The 16,678-nt window shown below is 38.8% G+C and overlaps 1 protein-coding gene across 3 annotated transcripts in view; it reads left to right on the top strand.

Moving 5' to 3' along the window:
- Positions 1-16,678, top strand: part of SUGCT (succinyl-CoA:glutarate-CoA transferase) — a 316,299-nt gene that overhangs the window by 12,815 nt on the left and 286,806 nt on the right. The window lies entirely within an intron of this gene.

Raw genomic sequence — 16,678 nt, forward strand, 5'->3', positions numbered from 1 at the left:
AGTATCTCTCTATTCCGAATTGTGCAGTTACCTGTTTATGGAAGTTTTGCATGAATTTTTTATGGTCTATTGCTTGGTAACTGAAACAGTAGAAGAGTTATATGTACTTTATAAAAGCAGGGAAGAATGAGACGGAAGTAGACACACGTATGCTGATATTCATATAAAAATAATTTTAAGTCTGAAAAACTGCTTAAAAAACCCCAACAAAAACCACCCCCAAAATCTTAATCAAGCACTAAAATGAAAAGTCTAATATTAAAATGCAATTAAATAACAGCAGAAATTACAGATATTTTTAGACTATTTTAAAATCTTAGTTATAAATCTGCTTTTTTCTTCAATTTCTGTAGAATAAATGGCTTTGTCTTTTTGGTTACTGAGTATGGGTGTTATTTAATAGAAATCAAATAGCTTTTTAGTCTTTTGTGGTGTATTTATCATATTTGTGTGGCAAATGTCTGAAAATGTCAAGAGCAGAAAGACAATTTATTCAGGGCTTGCTGAGAATCTTTGTTTAAACACCTGTTTAGGTTGGTCAATGGCTAATTACTACAACGTTTATCACATTTGCTTGTGCATATCATCTCACAACTAGAATTTGTCAAGTGGGTTTGCGTTTTTGGTTTGGTTTTTTTTTGTTTACCGTAATGATGGGAAATAATTAAAATTACATCCAAACAATCTGTGTGAGGTACAACACCCCCTCATTTTGTGTCAGATACTCCAGTCTCTTAATTACCTTTGCGACTCTGTGTTTGCCTCATTAAGTCGATGTCTGCCTTGTACTGGGTAGCCCAGAGCCAGGCACAGGACCACAGATGTGGCCTCAGGAGTGCTGAGAAGAGGGGAAGGATCTTCCTCCTTGGCCTGCTTGGCACTCTTCCCAGTGCAGAAAATACTGCTGTCCTCTGCTACAAGGATGCATACTTTTATATGTTTTGAGTGCTCCCTCAACTGAGGGTAACTCTTCCTTGCTGCAGACTTCTCCTCTAGGCTCAGGGACCTAAGACTCCTGAGAGCCATCTTTTTTTGGTAAATAGTGAGGCAAAAAAGCATTAAATGCATCCACCTTTGTGGCCTTTGTTTATTTTGCCATAGGTCCATATCCTCCCTAGTCTTCCTTCTGATGCTGATTTGCTTTCATGTTGTCTTTTGTGTCTTTTGCCAAATTCAACTCCAGGTCAGCCTTTGCTTTTCTAACCATATACTTATATGATCAAACAGTACCCCTGTACTTCTAGGTCACTTGCTTCTGCTTTCACTGCTTGGAAGACAAGCTGAACAAAAATCACATAATCTTGCTGTTTAGAGCTTTGTGTAATGCATAACTTACAGTTATGTTCTATAATGGGAAACCATAAGCCTTATTTATAGACCATGGCAACTTGAAGTTGAAAGTGTTTGGGATGTAAGACCTAAGCGATGTTTTGTTAGGCATTCATAAAGCAGCTTGAAATCCTAAATTATGGTTGCTTACGTCTTGGATACTCAACAGGTATAAGCAATGTCTATTTAAGGATGATGCATCTTTTAGGAATAAAAATATAAGCTCCAGTGCCCTTAAAAAAAAATCAGCTCATAAATCCATTGAGTTAAGGTGGGAAATAGCAAAGCCTCAATCTAAGCATATTAAAAGAAGCAACCAGACTAGGACATGCAAGAAGGCACAATCAGGCAGAAAACTGATTTAAGAAGAATTCCTGATTGATTTCACAAACCTCAGTGATGTGATTCTAGATATTACAGTTCTTAACTATTTTGTGCTGTGATTGACTTTGCTGCATTCAGATATGCTTGGGGTTTTTTTGGGGGTATTTTTGTTTTGTTTTGTTTGGGTTTTTTTTGTGAAGAGAGATGGGACTAAGTATGAGGCTCTGGGACTTGAATGTCAAGCAAGTGATAGTAAAGGTCTATGTGGGGCAAGTCAGTCAACCAGCCACATTACAACTACAGCTGTAAAAAAAGAAGGATGGGTTATTGATGTAGATGACTCCCTTCTGAGGGGAACTGAAGGCCCCATATACTGACTGGCCTTGTCGCACAGGGAAATCTGCTGCTTCCTTGGGGCCTAAGTAAGAGATATTACTAGAAGACTCCTTGGACTGATTCAGCCCTCTGATTATTTTCCAATTCTGGATTTCCAGGTCAGCCGTGACAGTTCCTAGGGCAATCCAAAACAACTTCAGGGCATTGGGATGACTGGTTGAAGGGATAAGGGCAGAGGTGGTGTTTCCCTCAATGCTTTCAGTAGCAGGGGAGAGTGCTGAAGGAAACGGGAAAACCCTGATCAACACATGGCTTAAAGGCTGGTGCCGTTGGTGCAGTTTTGGCTTTTCCTCATGGGATAGTTTATACAGCACTAGGCTGGCTGCAGGCAAATAAGGTTTGTCTTTCTAAAAGAGTGAAAAGGATTCTAGGCCTGTGAGTTGGCAGGGACAATTGAGGAGGCTTTAAACTTGGTTTGAAGGGGGAAGTAGGTAAGACCAGAGTCACTAGAGATAAATCTGGGGTGGCATGCCTGTGTCAGGGGTTAAATTGATAGCCCAGCTAAAGTGCATCTACATCAGTATGGGTAACAAACAGGAAGAGCTGAAGGCCATTGTGCAGCAGGAAAGCTGTGATGTAGTTGCCATCAGGGAAATGAAATGGGATGAGGCATTTAAATGGCATGCTGCAACTCGTGGCTACAAACACTTCTGAAGGGACAAGCAAGGAAGGAGAGGTGATGTAATGGCTCTGTACATTGGGGAGTGTTTCAACTGCATAGAGCTCAAGGATAATGATGGCAAGATTGAGTATCTGTGGGTAAGAATCAGGGGGAAGGCCAACAACACAGACATCCTGATAGGAGTCTATTATAGACAACCCAGCTGGGATGAAAGGATGGATGAACTATTCTGTAAGCCTCTGGCTGATGTTTCACAATTGCTAGGCCTTGTTCTTGTGGGAGACTAACTTGTGGGATGTCTGCTGGAAACTCAACACAGTGGAGAGGAAGCAGTCTAGAAGGTTTCTCAAGTGTGTGGAAGACAACTTCCTGACACAACTGGTAAGTGAGCGTAGCAAGGGGTGGGCCCTGCTAGACCTGCTTTTTACAAACAGAAGGGCTGGTGGGAAATGTGGTGGTCAGATGACATCTTTGGCACAGTGACCATGACATAATGGAGTGTTCAATTCTTGGTGAAGTAAGGAAGGGGTCAACAAAACCTCCACCTTGGATTTCAGGAGGCTGGACTTTGGCCTGTTCAGGACACTAGTTCAGAGAGTTCCTTGGGAAACAGCCCTTAAAAACAAAAGGGTCCGGAAAGGCTGGACATACATTAAGAAGCAAATTATAAAGGCACAGGAGCAGTCTGTCCCTGCGTGCCAAAGAAGCTGTCAGGGAAGAAGACTTACCTGACTGAATAAGGAGCTTTTGCTGGAACTTAGGGGAAAACCAAAAGAATTTATCACCTTAGGAAGAAGTGGCAGACGACTCAGGAAGACTGAGCAAGGGTGTTGTTTGGTCACGTAGAAAGAAAATTAGAAAGACAAAAGCTCTTCTAGAACTCAATCTGGCCACCTCTGTGAAAGATAGTGGAAAGTGCTTTTATAAATACGCTAAAAAGAAGAAGAATAGCCAAGGAAAATTTCCAACCTCTATTGGATGTAAAGAGGAATATTGCAATGAAGGATAATAAGGCTGAGCAGGTGATGTCTCTTTTGCATCAGTCTTCAACAGAAAGATGGGTTATCAACCAGCTTCCTGAGCTGGTAGATGGGGATGGGAAGCAGAACAGACTGCCTGTAATCCAGGAGTAATTAGTTTGTGACCTGCTGTGCCAGTTAGACACTCACAAATCCATGGAGTGGGATGGGATTCACACAAAAGTAGTGAGGGAGCTGGCAGATGAACTTTCTAAGCTGCTCTCCATCATTTATCATCAGTCCTGGCTAACTGGGGAGGCCCAGCAGAGGTTGATCAGTGTGACACTCATCCACAGGAAGGGCCAGAAGGAGGATCCAGAGAACTACAGGCCAATCAGCCTGACCTTGGTGCCCGGGGAAGTTATGGAACAGATGATCTTGAGTGCATTACATTGCATATGCAGGATAGCCAGTGGATCAGGCCTAGCCAACCCAGTTTGTGAAAGGCAGGTCCTGTTTGACCAACCTGATCTCCTTTTATGACCAGTGCCCACCTAGTGGATGGGAGAAAGGCTGTGGATGTTGCTACAGCAAAGCCCTTGATTCTGTCTCCCACAGCATTCTCCTGGAGAAGCTGGCAGCCCATGGCTTGGACTGGTGCACACTTTGCTAGGTGAAGAACTGGCTGGATAGCTGGGCCCACAGCCCACAGTGGGCTGTGTTTCCACATCAAATTTGTGGCTACTTCTAAGTGGAGTTCCCCAGGCTTCAGTATTGGGGCCAGTCCTGTTTAAAGTTATTGATGATGTGGACATGGGGATTGGGTGCACCTTCAGTAAATTTGAGGACAACACCAAGGTAGGAGGGAGTGTTGGTCTGCTGGAGGGTAGAAATCTGTAGAGGGTTTTGGCCAGGCTGGATTGATGGGCTGAGGCCAATAGTGTGAGGTTTAGTAAGGTGAAGTACCAGGTTCTTCACTTGGGTTGCAACTACTCCCTGCAGCCCTACAGGTGGGGGAAGAGCAGCTGGAAAGATTCCCAGCAGAAAGGGACCTGAGCGTGCTGGTTGACAGCAGCTGAACTTGAGCCAGCAGTGTGCCCAGGTAGCCAAGAAGGCCAATGGCATCCTGGCTTGTATCAAAAATAGTGATTGTCCCTCTATACTCACAGTGGCTGGTTCAGCACCTGCTGGCATTTTGTGTTTGTGGTTACAGTGATAGTAGCCATTACCCTATTGTGGATTAGGGTATTTGCCAGATCCTTGAAGTGGTTCAGATGATGGAGTGCTGCACTCCTTGTGATTGTATTTGTCCTGGTTTAGGGCAAATTTGGGAGAAAACCTCCAAAGGGGTTCCTCTAGAAAGCAGATTGAAGCAGCCCCTCCCCCAACTGGTTTGGGAAAAGATTTCCTTGGAGAAAAGTGGAAAAAAACTGTTTATATAACAGGCAAAGCATTCACCAGCACAAAAAATGAACAATATTAAACAATAAAACATCTTGCCGCTCCAAAGGAGATGACAAACTCACAAAGTCCCCTTGGTGGGCTGTAGCTTGGCTCACTCAGTCCCTCCAGCACTGGAAATGCCGCGGCCCCAGCCCAGCCTGGTGGGCCACAGGTGCGAGCTGCCGGTGCTCCTCTGGGTGTTCAGTCCAGAGCAGGTTTAAACAGGTCCAAAAAAAAAGAAATCCCAGAGTCCAGGGAACTTCTCTGGCTCAGCTAGCTAAAACCTAACTAAAAGCAAAGGAGAGCTCTGTCTCTCCATCTGTCCGTGATGCAGACAACACAGTCCAGGAGCAGGATGTGGGGGAGCAAGTGCAATTTCTGATAACAAACTGTGTGCTTCTTCTCTCCCCCCTTCACTCTTGGAACAAGTCTTAATGGTGCAAAACTTATTATCCAGCATAAACCGAACAGACAAGTGGGGATACAAGCATCATAGAAGTCAGCCCAGGACATACTATTTTTGTGAATCCTGTTATATAGGAATTACTGTTTTGTACTGCTTGATGTGAGCCAGATCAGGCTGGGCTGTTCTCAGAATATATCGCATCGGTCATGTGGCTGTGAATGGTTCATATGTGCATCTGTAATATAACAACACTTGTATGTATTTCATTATTTCTCTTTCTGGTACATAAATGAGATGTTATCAGCTTACTTTTCATTTATTATTTACTTTGCCCTCCTTGCTCTAAGCTATGGTATCACCATGAAATCTAATTAATCTGAGTTCTAGTAGTGTATGTTCCTTCTATGCTCCTTTTCTCATCAATTATGATGGCCAACAAATAACAACACTAAAAAAAAGCAGAGCCATGGCAAAAAGGTTTCCCACTCTTTCAAGTCTTCATTTAAAAGAAGAGAAGTTCTTGGTGTTTTAAGAAAGCAACTGTAATTTGTGGGCTTTTTAATGTAGAAAAACAAACCTACTTCCTTTTTTGGTTTTGTCTTTAAAAACAGCTGAAACGTTCTGTGAGAAATTTTGAAAGCATTCAAACTTCTCATTCCTATACAAATTAAAATTCAAGATTGAACTCTATTACATAAAATACTTTTTGTTAATGAAATATATATGGAGGTGCCTGCTTCTGGTGGATAGCCACATATTTTAGCAGAAAAATAAAAAATAAAATCTAGGAGACACATTTCTTAGAAATCAGAAAATATGCTACTTTATAACTTAAACAGTATTGAGCCATTTTTCTTTAATACAGGAAAAAATTTTATGTGGAGTTGCCTCTCTAAATTTTGGAGAATTGCAAATAGTAAAATGAAATATAGTGTATTTTTTTCAGTAAGTCTAGGGTCATGTGTAGGTGAAGAGTTTTTACATAGGTATGCCAGACGCTGTCTCTTTTATGACACTTTGGAAGTTGTGATTTACAAACTGATTTTCTTATCCAAACAACTCAGATTGAATCCATACAGCTTTGCAGTGAGTGCTGCAGGGTTTTGAGGATATCCGGGACATTTCCCAATGTTCCTGCTGCTTTGAGTGCACTTGAACTCCAAACTGCCTGTTCTTACTCACAAGCTGGCTTTGCTTGGCTAGAAATAGTTTAAATGTAATATATGTTGATAGTTCTGTGGTTGAGATTGGTTTAAGTTCTGGAAAATTGGATGGTTAAAGAAAATTATGTACAGGTCACAAGGGAGTGACCATTTCTATTATGGTCTGCATCACGCTGTCAGTAGGAAAGTCACAGTTTAGTCCTGAACGGGAGGGGGCACTGTTTAAAAGGACAACATAGTTTCCAAATCAAAGTCTTTTTATTTTTTTCTTAAAGCCTCTGAAGGTAGTATGTTTTCAAAGAATTTTACAGTTTGTTTATGAATGACGAAATGTACTCCTCTCAGGTTCTCTACCCCAGCCCTTTGCTCTGCTAATCTATGTGCATTGTGATTATTCTCCTTTTTGTACAGGTTTGTTTTCTTCCTAATATTCTAGGAAGTAATACTTTATATCATATACAAGTTGCTTTGCATGTTGCTGGTGATATTAAAATATCTTGTTTTAGTATTTTTTGTAGTTTTATTTCTTAGGATATAAATGTGATGTTTTAGTTTTCTGCCTTTTAAGGAAATTTTACTTCTGCAAAGACTTGTTATTGTATTTATGCATGACAAAAATTGAATACAGAATTACAGAACCAGAGAATAGGTAAGGTTGAAAGTGTCATATGGTCCAACCTCCTGACTCAAGCAGGGTCATCCTAGAGCACACAGCATAGGATTGTGTTCAGCTGGCTCTTGAATATCTCCTGTGAGGGAGACATAACAGGCTCTACAGGCAATTTGTTCCAGTGCTTGGTCACTTGGTGGGTCTTCCAGTGCTTCAGTCTCTGCCCATTGCCTCTTGTCCTATTGCTTGGCATCCCTGAGAAGAACCTGGCTCCATGCTCTTGGTGCCCCCGCATTAGATATCTATACACATTAGTGAGGTCTCCTCTCGCTTATCTCTTTTCAAGGCTGAAAAGGCCCAGCTCTCTCAGCCCGTCCTTTTGAGGGATATGTTCCAGTCCGTTATTCCTCTCCGTTGACCTCCAATGGACCCACTCCAGGAGCTCCATGTCATTCTTTGTGCTGATGAGCCCAGAACTGGACACAGCACTCCAGATGTGGCCTCACCTGGGCTGAGTAGACAGGCAGGATCACCTCCACCAACCTGCAGGCCATGCTCTTCCTAATGCACCCAAAGAGACCATTGGCTGCCTTGGCCACAGGGGCTCACTGCAGGCTCATGGACAGCTTGTTGTTCACCAGGACCCACAGGTCCTTCTCCACAGAGATGCTTTCCAGCAGTTTGGCCCTCTGACTGCCCCGGTGCAGGGGGTTATTTTTCCCCAGGTGTAGGACTCTGCAATTGCCTTGGTTGAATTTCAGGCACTGCTTTCTGCCCATCTCTGTCTTCCAGTTCTTCTCTTCCATCTCTCTCAAGGCCCTTTTGAAGACCATTTTGAAGCCCTCTGTGGTATCAGCCACTTCTCTGAGCTTTGTGTCACCAGTGAACTTGCTGAGGAGGCATCTGCCCCTTCACCTGAGTCACTGATGAACAAGTAAAACAATCCTGGGCCCAGGACTGAACCTTGGGGACACCGCTTGTGACAGGCCTCCAGTTAGACCCTGTGCCACTGATCATGACTTTTTGGGATCTGTCATTAAATGTAGCTATAATTGTAGAGAATCTGCCATGAAAATATACTTAGTTTCGACAAAAAGTAACGATGAAGATAAGTTTTTGGAATTGCTATTTTTATTAACTTTGTGTTACTCTCACAGTTTATATTTCTTGGGGATTTGCACTCTCTAACCCACAAAATTTAGCTTTAACTCTGAATTGACATAGACTTGACTACACTAAACTGTTTGTTTGTTGGCAAACCGCATGTTGCTAAAGAGACAAAAATTCGGTGGAAAGAGTAACAAAAGTTTTATAGACGTGTTGTGGGTCACCTGAGTTTTCTATGGGTATGAATCTGGAATTGTTGTATATGTAGTTTTATTTAATGTACATAAAGTTGTAAAGATACATAAATGAACACATTTCAAAAAAGTATCTACGTCCTCTATCTTTCTTGAGTGATTCTGGTTAACCTATGGAAAGTAAAATAGTTCTTCACTCCAACCATTTACATAATGTTTAATAACAACTTAAGAAGCATTTGGTACTTCCCAGTATCTTGTGTTGTACAGATAATTTGTAGTGGCTTTCCCTGAGAAGAGGTAATGTTATAGTTTTGTTGCATATGCTACTTTGTCTCTAGTATTTTCACAACAGGAAAGAAAAGACAACCACAATGTGTTTTGCTGGGCAAAGGCTAGCCCAAGCATCCTTCAGATCCTCTAATTTGTGAACTAACTGTGGTAAGATGTGGAATTGCCTGGATTAGGTACAGTTTTGAGACTCCCTCTTACCAAATGTTTCCGGCCCATAAAATTACACATTACTTTGAATGGGTGTGTCTTCATGCCCATTCATTCCCCTGATTATTGATGGTTTTGCGGCTTCTATATCATTTAAATCTGGATATAGTTTCCTGATAGAAACTGATAGATTACCTGCCAAAAAAATGATAGCTTTAGTTGTAAAAATCATTGGGCAAAATAGCTTCTTGATGGTGTAAATTATTTGTTAATAGCAGGGTAGTCAAAATTCAGGTATTCAGAAGCTGACTAAGCAATGGCTGTAGTTGTAACTAAATAATAGCAGCTATATGAATGGTCTTGAGCATTAATCTGTTCAACAGCTTTTAAAATTTGTGACCCAAAGATGCTAAAAAAAGTTCTTTGGTTTTTTTTTTTTTTTTTTGTAATTACCAAACAACAACAACAAAACACCCCAAAAACCAAAACCCACCCAAAAAAACCTAGGCACAACAATTTAGGAGAAAGAAAAGAAAAAAAAAACCAAAAAGGAAGGTAAAAAACTCACCTGCATTGCAAAACATCTGATTGAGTCAAATAGTCAATTCAAGCAGGATGATATGCAGAATGAATTGGAAATTAGAAGAATTAACTTGTAATTACAGTTATCACTGACTTTTAAGTATATTAAAAGCAGCAACAATTTGGAGAATGTGTTAAGGAATTTGGAAAGTGCAAAAATGAATATTGAGTATTGTGGTACCATATTCAGTAAAACATATTCATGGACTTTTATCAATAAGTGTATTGTTTTCTTTTAATGGAAAATAATGCATTGTCTGATGTGTAAAAGAGGCATTGTCAGACCAAACTGAGTATCGCACTTCCATTAGTTCTTAATGTGTTTTAAGAATAAGGAGGGAGGTCTGCAAAACTGTGAACATTATACAGCTCTTAAGCAAACACAAAAATCACAAGTTTGCAAGCCTTGAGGTATGAACTTCAATGCTCACAATGATTGAATAAAGCATTTGGAGGGGAAAAATATGAAGCTTCTACCCGAGCTTGATTTATTAGAGTCTTCCAGCATTGGAAAAGAAGATTAAACTTCTCTAATCTGTTAGTTTTCACATTATGCAGTTGGAAGATGGATGGATTAAAGAGTTAATCTCCCTTTTTTTTTGTTAGCTTGAAATTATCTGCGTGGGCAGTTAAGAAAAATTTATCAGGGTCTAGAGATAAAATAGTCTAAGACCATTTTTTGACAAGTTAATTAGCAGATACACAATTTTTTTTAAGACAATGTTGGCTGTATAAGGATAATAAACTTGTGCTATATATTTTGACTGTAGTAAAGTTTTGACACTTTTGCATAATTCTTTCACAGAAAAGCTAGGACAATTGATGTACAAGAAATAAAAAACTTGGTTGAAGAGGATCAGAGGCTCTCTCATAGCTTGCTATAGAAACTTCATGACAATGGAAGAAAATGCTTTAGAACTGATGTTTCTGGATTTTTTTTTGCTTTTCTTAATATAGGTGATGGATTGCAATGTGGGCGAGTCCAAAATTCTGATAACATCATGTGCTACTGGGGGCTTGTGGGGTTTAGATTTGAGAGACAGGAAGAACCTGGAGGTGTTTTACAGGTAGAAGGCATCACTTCCCTTACAGCCTTATACTGTCCTTTAGAATATTTCCTGGGGGTCTGGCTAACTTTTAGAAGAGTTATGGAGGGCTCTGCTCAGTTCTTCTTACTGAAGCCTATAATTGGAACCCTTCCTAACAGTTTCTGTGTCAACACAATACAGTCACGTGATGAAGTCCTAATGTAAAAGATCCATTTTTAGTGGCCTGAGAGCTCCATGCAGCTCTGAAAGCCCACAAAGCTGAAGGGAGTCAACTGACGCAGCAGAATTAAAATTAAAGATTACCTTGACCAAATTTTTTACATAAATATAAGAGGAAGGGTAGAATTAAAGATTGGAACAAATACAATGTACTGTGCTTAATCAAAAATAATCAATATAATGTAATTTTAATATAGTGTGGGGAACACTGGGTTAGTAGAGGGTTCTCGGAAGACTTAGTTGTAAGGATAGGGAATGATCAAAGTTGAACTTGAATCAGTGATGATATCATTAGATGAAGGACTAATGTCATACTGGATTATATAAAGATGAATATTGTTTCTCTACCCTGCTCCACATTGGTAAGGTTGGAATGTGAAGTCTACTTCTGGGTACCACATTTCAAAAACTATATGGAAAGCAGAAGAGAGTTGAGAGAAGAGCAATCTATAAGTAAAAAACATTGTGTATGAAAGGTAGCTTGGAACATCAGGTTTTTTTCTTAAAAGAAAGGCTGCTGTGATCAGAAGTATTGTGGTTGGCCGTCTGACCATCTCCTCCTAAAGCGTTGTGTACGTTTGCACACAGCAGTTCTGAAATGAAGGTTCTGATAGGATGTGAAAGCATCAAAAACCTTTACTTATTGCATAGAATTAGCCAAATTGCTACTTAGAATTCAAAGAATGACTGTGTTAAGAAAAGAATACTCAAGAAAAAATTTTGTGAGATAGTAATTAAAATAAGGGTTCAGACTTGACAATTGGAGAAATGGATTGCCTCTTTTCAGAGATTTAAGTAATTGGGACTACATGTGGGGTGTACAAAATAAAAAATGATGGATATTGAATACTTTGATGCTTTTCTGCACTGCACAATATGCTGCTTTGTAATTTTCAGTGTAAACTGCACATTTGTGCAGATTGGTATTTGGTTCCTTGTGCAGTAAAGAACCAGCTTTATGGCATACAGCAGGAGCTCCAAGAATTTATTATCCATCTCATGAGTAATTGCTGTGATCCCAGAGGTGGCCATCAATATATGATCAAATGGACTGAGGCTTTTTGGACTGTATTAATTCTAAATATGAATTTCTGAAAGAATTGGGAACTGTTTTAACTCATATAGCACAAGTGTTAAATGTTGTAAAGACATAACTTCATAAAGAAGTTAATTGTTGACTGAAAGTTTGCATGATGTAAATCAAAGCCAAGGAGCCAGTTCGCCTTATGCTTCCAGGCAGTAGGATGGTTTTTTAAGCTATTACTCCTTTCTTCCCACCTTCACTGTATGAATAAAGCCACTAAAGAAACTGATGAGACAGTTTTAATCTCTGTTTGTATTATAAGTGTTCACAAGCAGAATTTCTACAATGTAATATTTTTTAAAAACTTAATGTGGAAGAGGTAGTATTATCTCATAAGTTCAAGATATATGATTTCTTTCTAGACATCTAAAGAGATTTGTGCCTTAGCCTGAAAAACTAACCCTATGCCATTTGAGTATTTAAGTTGTGTCAATTTTTCCTTTAGCTGAGCCATCAAACCAGAAAATTTCTGTTCGAAGTGGCAAAGTGGTTGCTTATATGTGGAAATTAATTGGTAGAATGCATATATCCAAATACTACTTCAGTGATGTCAAAAAAGTACTTTTTCACTAAAACTTAGGGGAAAAAAAAAGTCACTTGGTCCTGTGAATGAAGAAACAGTTCTTGTTTCTAAGAAAGGAATCAATTGCCACAGCAGTGCATTAGTGTATCAGTGGTGGTTTTAGGTGGTACTGCTAGGTACATTCCCTGAGAGAACTACTTTGATTTACTGCTAGGTAAATTCCTGAAAGAACTACTTTGATCTGTTTCTGTAGGTTCTTTCCTTTACAAAAGGGAACTTTTGAGGCCAGTCAGAGTACATTTACATCACTTAATAGTGTTGTGTAGAAACAAAAACGAGCTCTCTCTTAACCAGCATAGTAAATTGGACCTCAAGTATTATAGCTGCATTGCTTTTGTGGCCAAACTGATCGAGCCATTTATCATATTGTAGCAATATGTAATGTTGATTTACTCTCAGTACTTTTTTAGGATCAAAAGATAATTTGTGTAGTTGCAAAACTTTAGGAAGGAAATTCTGGAAGTAGATGTCCATTGATTTCAAGTGAAGCAGCACTAAAGCTGATGCTTCTGAAAATAAAGTAGTGTTATGTTTTAAGTATCATGTAGCCCTTAAGTATCATGTTTTAAGGACTTGCTTCATTTTGGCAGAACATGTTTAGATAGCTCTGTGCCTCTCCTTTAGTCTATCTTGTAGAAGGCAACCTGTGCAGTCCCAAACCTCTTTGTGCTTGGCACAAGACCCATTCCAAAACAGTCTGATGCATTAGGATTGGCACTTTGTGGCCAGTATTTCTTCTTAGGCTAAAGTACTCAGTATATGGAGTATAAACTGCAATCCTAGACACATGAAATTTAATTTTTGTAAATGTTATTTATATATAAAATAAAGCAGATATTGTTATAGGCTTCCACAATTGACTGCTTTATTCAGATTTAAATGAGGAGGACCAATGGAAGCTTTTAATTTCTATTCTTAGCTCATGGTGCCAATTATTATTCTACAGAAACACAGCTACAAAAACAGGGTGTACCTCCTGATGGTGTATAAATAATTTGATTTTAATTTCTGCTGCTTCTTCTTTTTGAAGATCTCCTAAATACTTCCAGGTGTTTTGTATTAAAGGTGATCCATCTGCAAGGAGGTGTTTACCTCATGGTTTTCTAGACAGAAACGAAAAGCATTAAATAGGTCTATTAGACCCAGGATTATTTTTTCTCTTTACTGAGATTAGAAATGTATTTGGTGGGTTTTTTTTAATGACTAATTGGTTTATTTTGTGTTGATATCTACTTTTACTGAAAAAAAATCCTAATGATTGTGATGAAGACTGGGAAACAATGACTTCACTGCTGATCCAACTTGCAAACAGATGACAAATAATGGGACTACTTTGAATTACTTCTGCTTTTATTGTTCACATATTTTTCATATTTCTTTTTAAGAACCATGTGTTTTAAAAGCCTGATTCATAGGATTTGAATTTTTTGGGACTGTGTGTTAAAAGTATTGTAATGTTTTTCAAAATATTCAGTTTTCTTTTTGGTTTGGTTTTTTGCTTATGGTTACGTAAGTTTGAAATGTCTGCCTACCTAAAGTGACTGAAAATTAGAAAGGTTTTCTGTGTATTTTACTCCTAAGCAGTTGATTTGGGAAATTTTTATTAACTTTATCTACTTAATTAAGAATGTTATCAGCTATGAACTGTTGGAACCTGCATAGTACTCAAGAGTAGTATTAGGCTTAGATTCTTCATCTTGTCATCTATCTTTCTCTGTTTCTGGAGACAGAATATGCAGCTAGCTGGTCTTTTTGTCTCCATTTGTTTTCATATTTCCATGGTGCCCCATGCTTAACCCCTTAAAATATGCTTTTACCGCCCATTTGGACAACATGAGTTGCCAAGAGGTTGCGGAGTAAAGTGTGAACCAGCAAGATTTGACTGAGGTGTGTTGCAGAGCAATTACGTTGGTAGCTCTTGATTGGAGGAGAAACAAAATGGACTTGAATTTGGAGTGTTTATGCTTTTCTAATGGTGATGGCGACGATGTTTTTTAACCTGTACCATACACAAAAATGTGTATTCCATTCTAGAGTGACTGAAATATGAATCCTACAAAGCTGCATTTTTTTGGGTGTTTTACCATAAAAACAAACTTCAAGGTATCTCCTTCTATAGGATTAATGTAGTTGTGCTGTGTCAAGATGAAGAACCAACAGTTAGTTTTCCTACTTAAAGCACAGTCTTGTTGCTGGTGGGTTTATATACTGCTTGCAAAATTAGCATGGGCCAAAACAAGTCTGTTCAAAAGAGGATTCTATAAAGTTCAGCTGGTTGACAAACTTTTTGGAACTGAGCAACAGGCTGTTTTCTATACAACAGACTTCCGTCAGCACAGCTTTGTTGGACAGGATTGTAAAGAGGTGCTAACACTGCCTGGTTTAGTTATTTTGGCAGAAGCCATTAGCAAATACGTTATTATATTGACAAAACATTTCTTTTGCTGGTAAAATTGTTCTTGGAGATGTATCTCTGTAAATGGTTTTGCATTCTAGTATGAAGTACAGTTTGGTCTGGAAAGCTGCATTTGCGCTATACTTGCGGGGTTTTGCCAGTACTTCAAAAATAATAAAGGACTCTGGCATTGACACAGACCAAACTTTAAAATGTATCAGTAACACAAACAAGTATGAAAAGGGTAGAGACTGAGAGGTGGAAAACTGAAAAATGATAATTGAGAAATATATGGGAGCTGACAGAATCCCTTTTCTGTTGGTTGGATTGATATCCTTGCAGGATTCAGATCTGCTGCACACCTTCAGGAAAGTAGGCATTTTAGCTGACTGACACTAAGTCTTTGACTTTTTGCTGCTTCTGTTATCAGCACACCACCAGCAGCTAGAGTGCATTAACTTTTTTTTTTCCCTGTAAATGATTGAGCTACCCTTTTGTACTGGCATTTAGCATCCTAGCAGGAGGGCTTAGCTGTTTTTTCCACTATTATTTTTTCAGTCACACATAGCCTGAATGTCCAAAATACTGTGAGTTTAGGAACAAGAAACAGTTGAAAATAAGTGCTTCTCTGAAACACTGTGTTCCCATTCTTCAGTATGAAGCATATAAAAAGTTTAGTGAACCAGTCATAATTCTTCCTTGCTTTAATATCAAGTATTGACTTTCAGCAGTGCATGAAAGTAATGCTTTTCTTATGCCTTCTCACTCTATTGCTTGTTCTTTTATCTAAGTAGCAGTTTTTTGTATAAAATCAAAAACTTGAGAATTTTGGACTCTGTCCTAATGAAGAATACAATATCAGACAGAGAGCCTGTGAGTTGTAAGATTTAACACTGGGTTAGTTTACAGTGAATGAAAACAGATTAGACACTGAAAATCCTGGATATGAACAGCACAGTACAACTGTGAAGACACTTACTGATGGTTTAATGTTTATTTTTCAGTAGCTGTTATGCTTGGATTGGTGCCTAGCTAAGTTAACAGAAACAAAGCTGGAAGATTTTAGGCATCTTCAGAAGCCATGCAGCAGGCTTTTGTAAAGAAGTATTTATTGTGTTTGAGTCGCAATAGTCTAAAGAGAAGACTTTGATCATGAAAAGATCATGAAATATTTTGTTTGTTATTACTAAAAAAATTCTCTGCTTGTTTCCAAATGAGTTATTTTTTAGGGAATCTCCTGTCTAATAGCATTCTTAACTGCTTTATCTTGTTCTGTTAATCTTTTTTCCTTGCCTGATGGACTTAGTTCATGAAGATTGCAGGAGTTTTGCTTTGTTTGGTTTGTTTCATTGTTTCAAATGGTGAGGCTTTGTGATTTCACCAAAGAAGCAGGTATAACTAATTAAAATGGTGAAAAGATCCGGTGTCTTTGTTGTGCCCTTTCACGGTATTGTCTGTGGGTGTTGTTTGATTTGTAGGAAGACTGTAAGTAGCTGCTGTTGACCTGAAAATGTTTTCCAAGTAAGCATATGGTTTTCATTGCTTGTGTTTTTAGGATACTGTTATAAAATAAAACACTGTCAGTAGCTAGCAAACAGAAATAAAACCAGTCTTGGGTGTAGAAGACACAAATGATTGAAAAATAGCATGGTTTTTGTCATTTTTAGAAACCTAGATAGTGTCAGAATCTGGCACTTTTCCATGTACCTGATCATTAACAGCATTTTGTATCTCAGTGTTTATGCCAACAGCTAAATCCATTGATCTGCGAG

This window comes from Geospiza fortis, unplaced genomic scaffold (genome assembly GCF_000277835.1).
Source record: "Geospiza fortis unplaced genomic scaffold, GeoFor_1.0 scaffold265, whole genome shotgun sequence".
NCBI classification, from domain to species: domain Eukaryota; kingdom Metazoa; phylum Chordata; class Aves; order Passeriformes; family Thraupidae; genus Geospiza; species Geospiza fortis.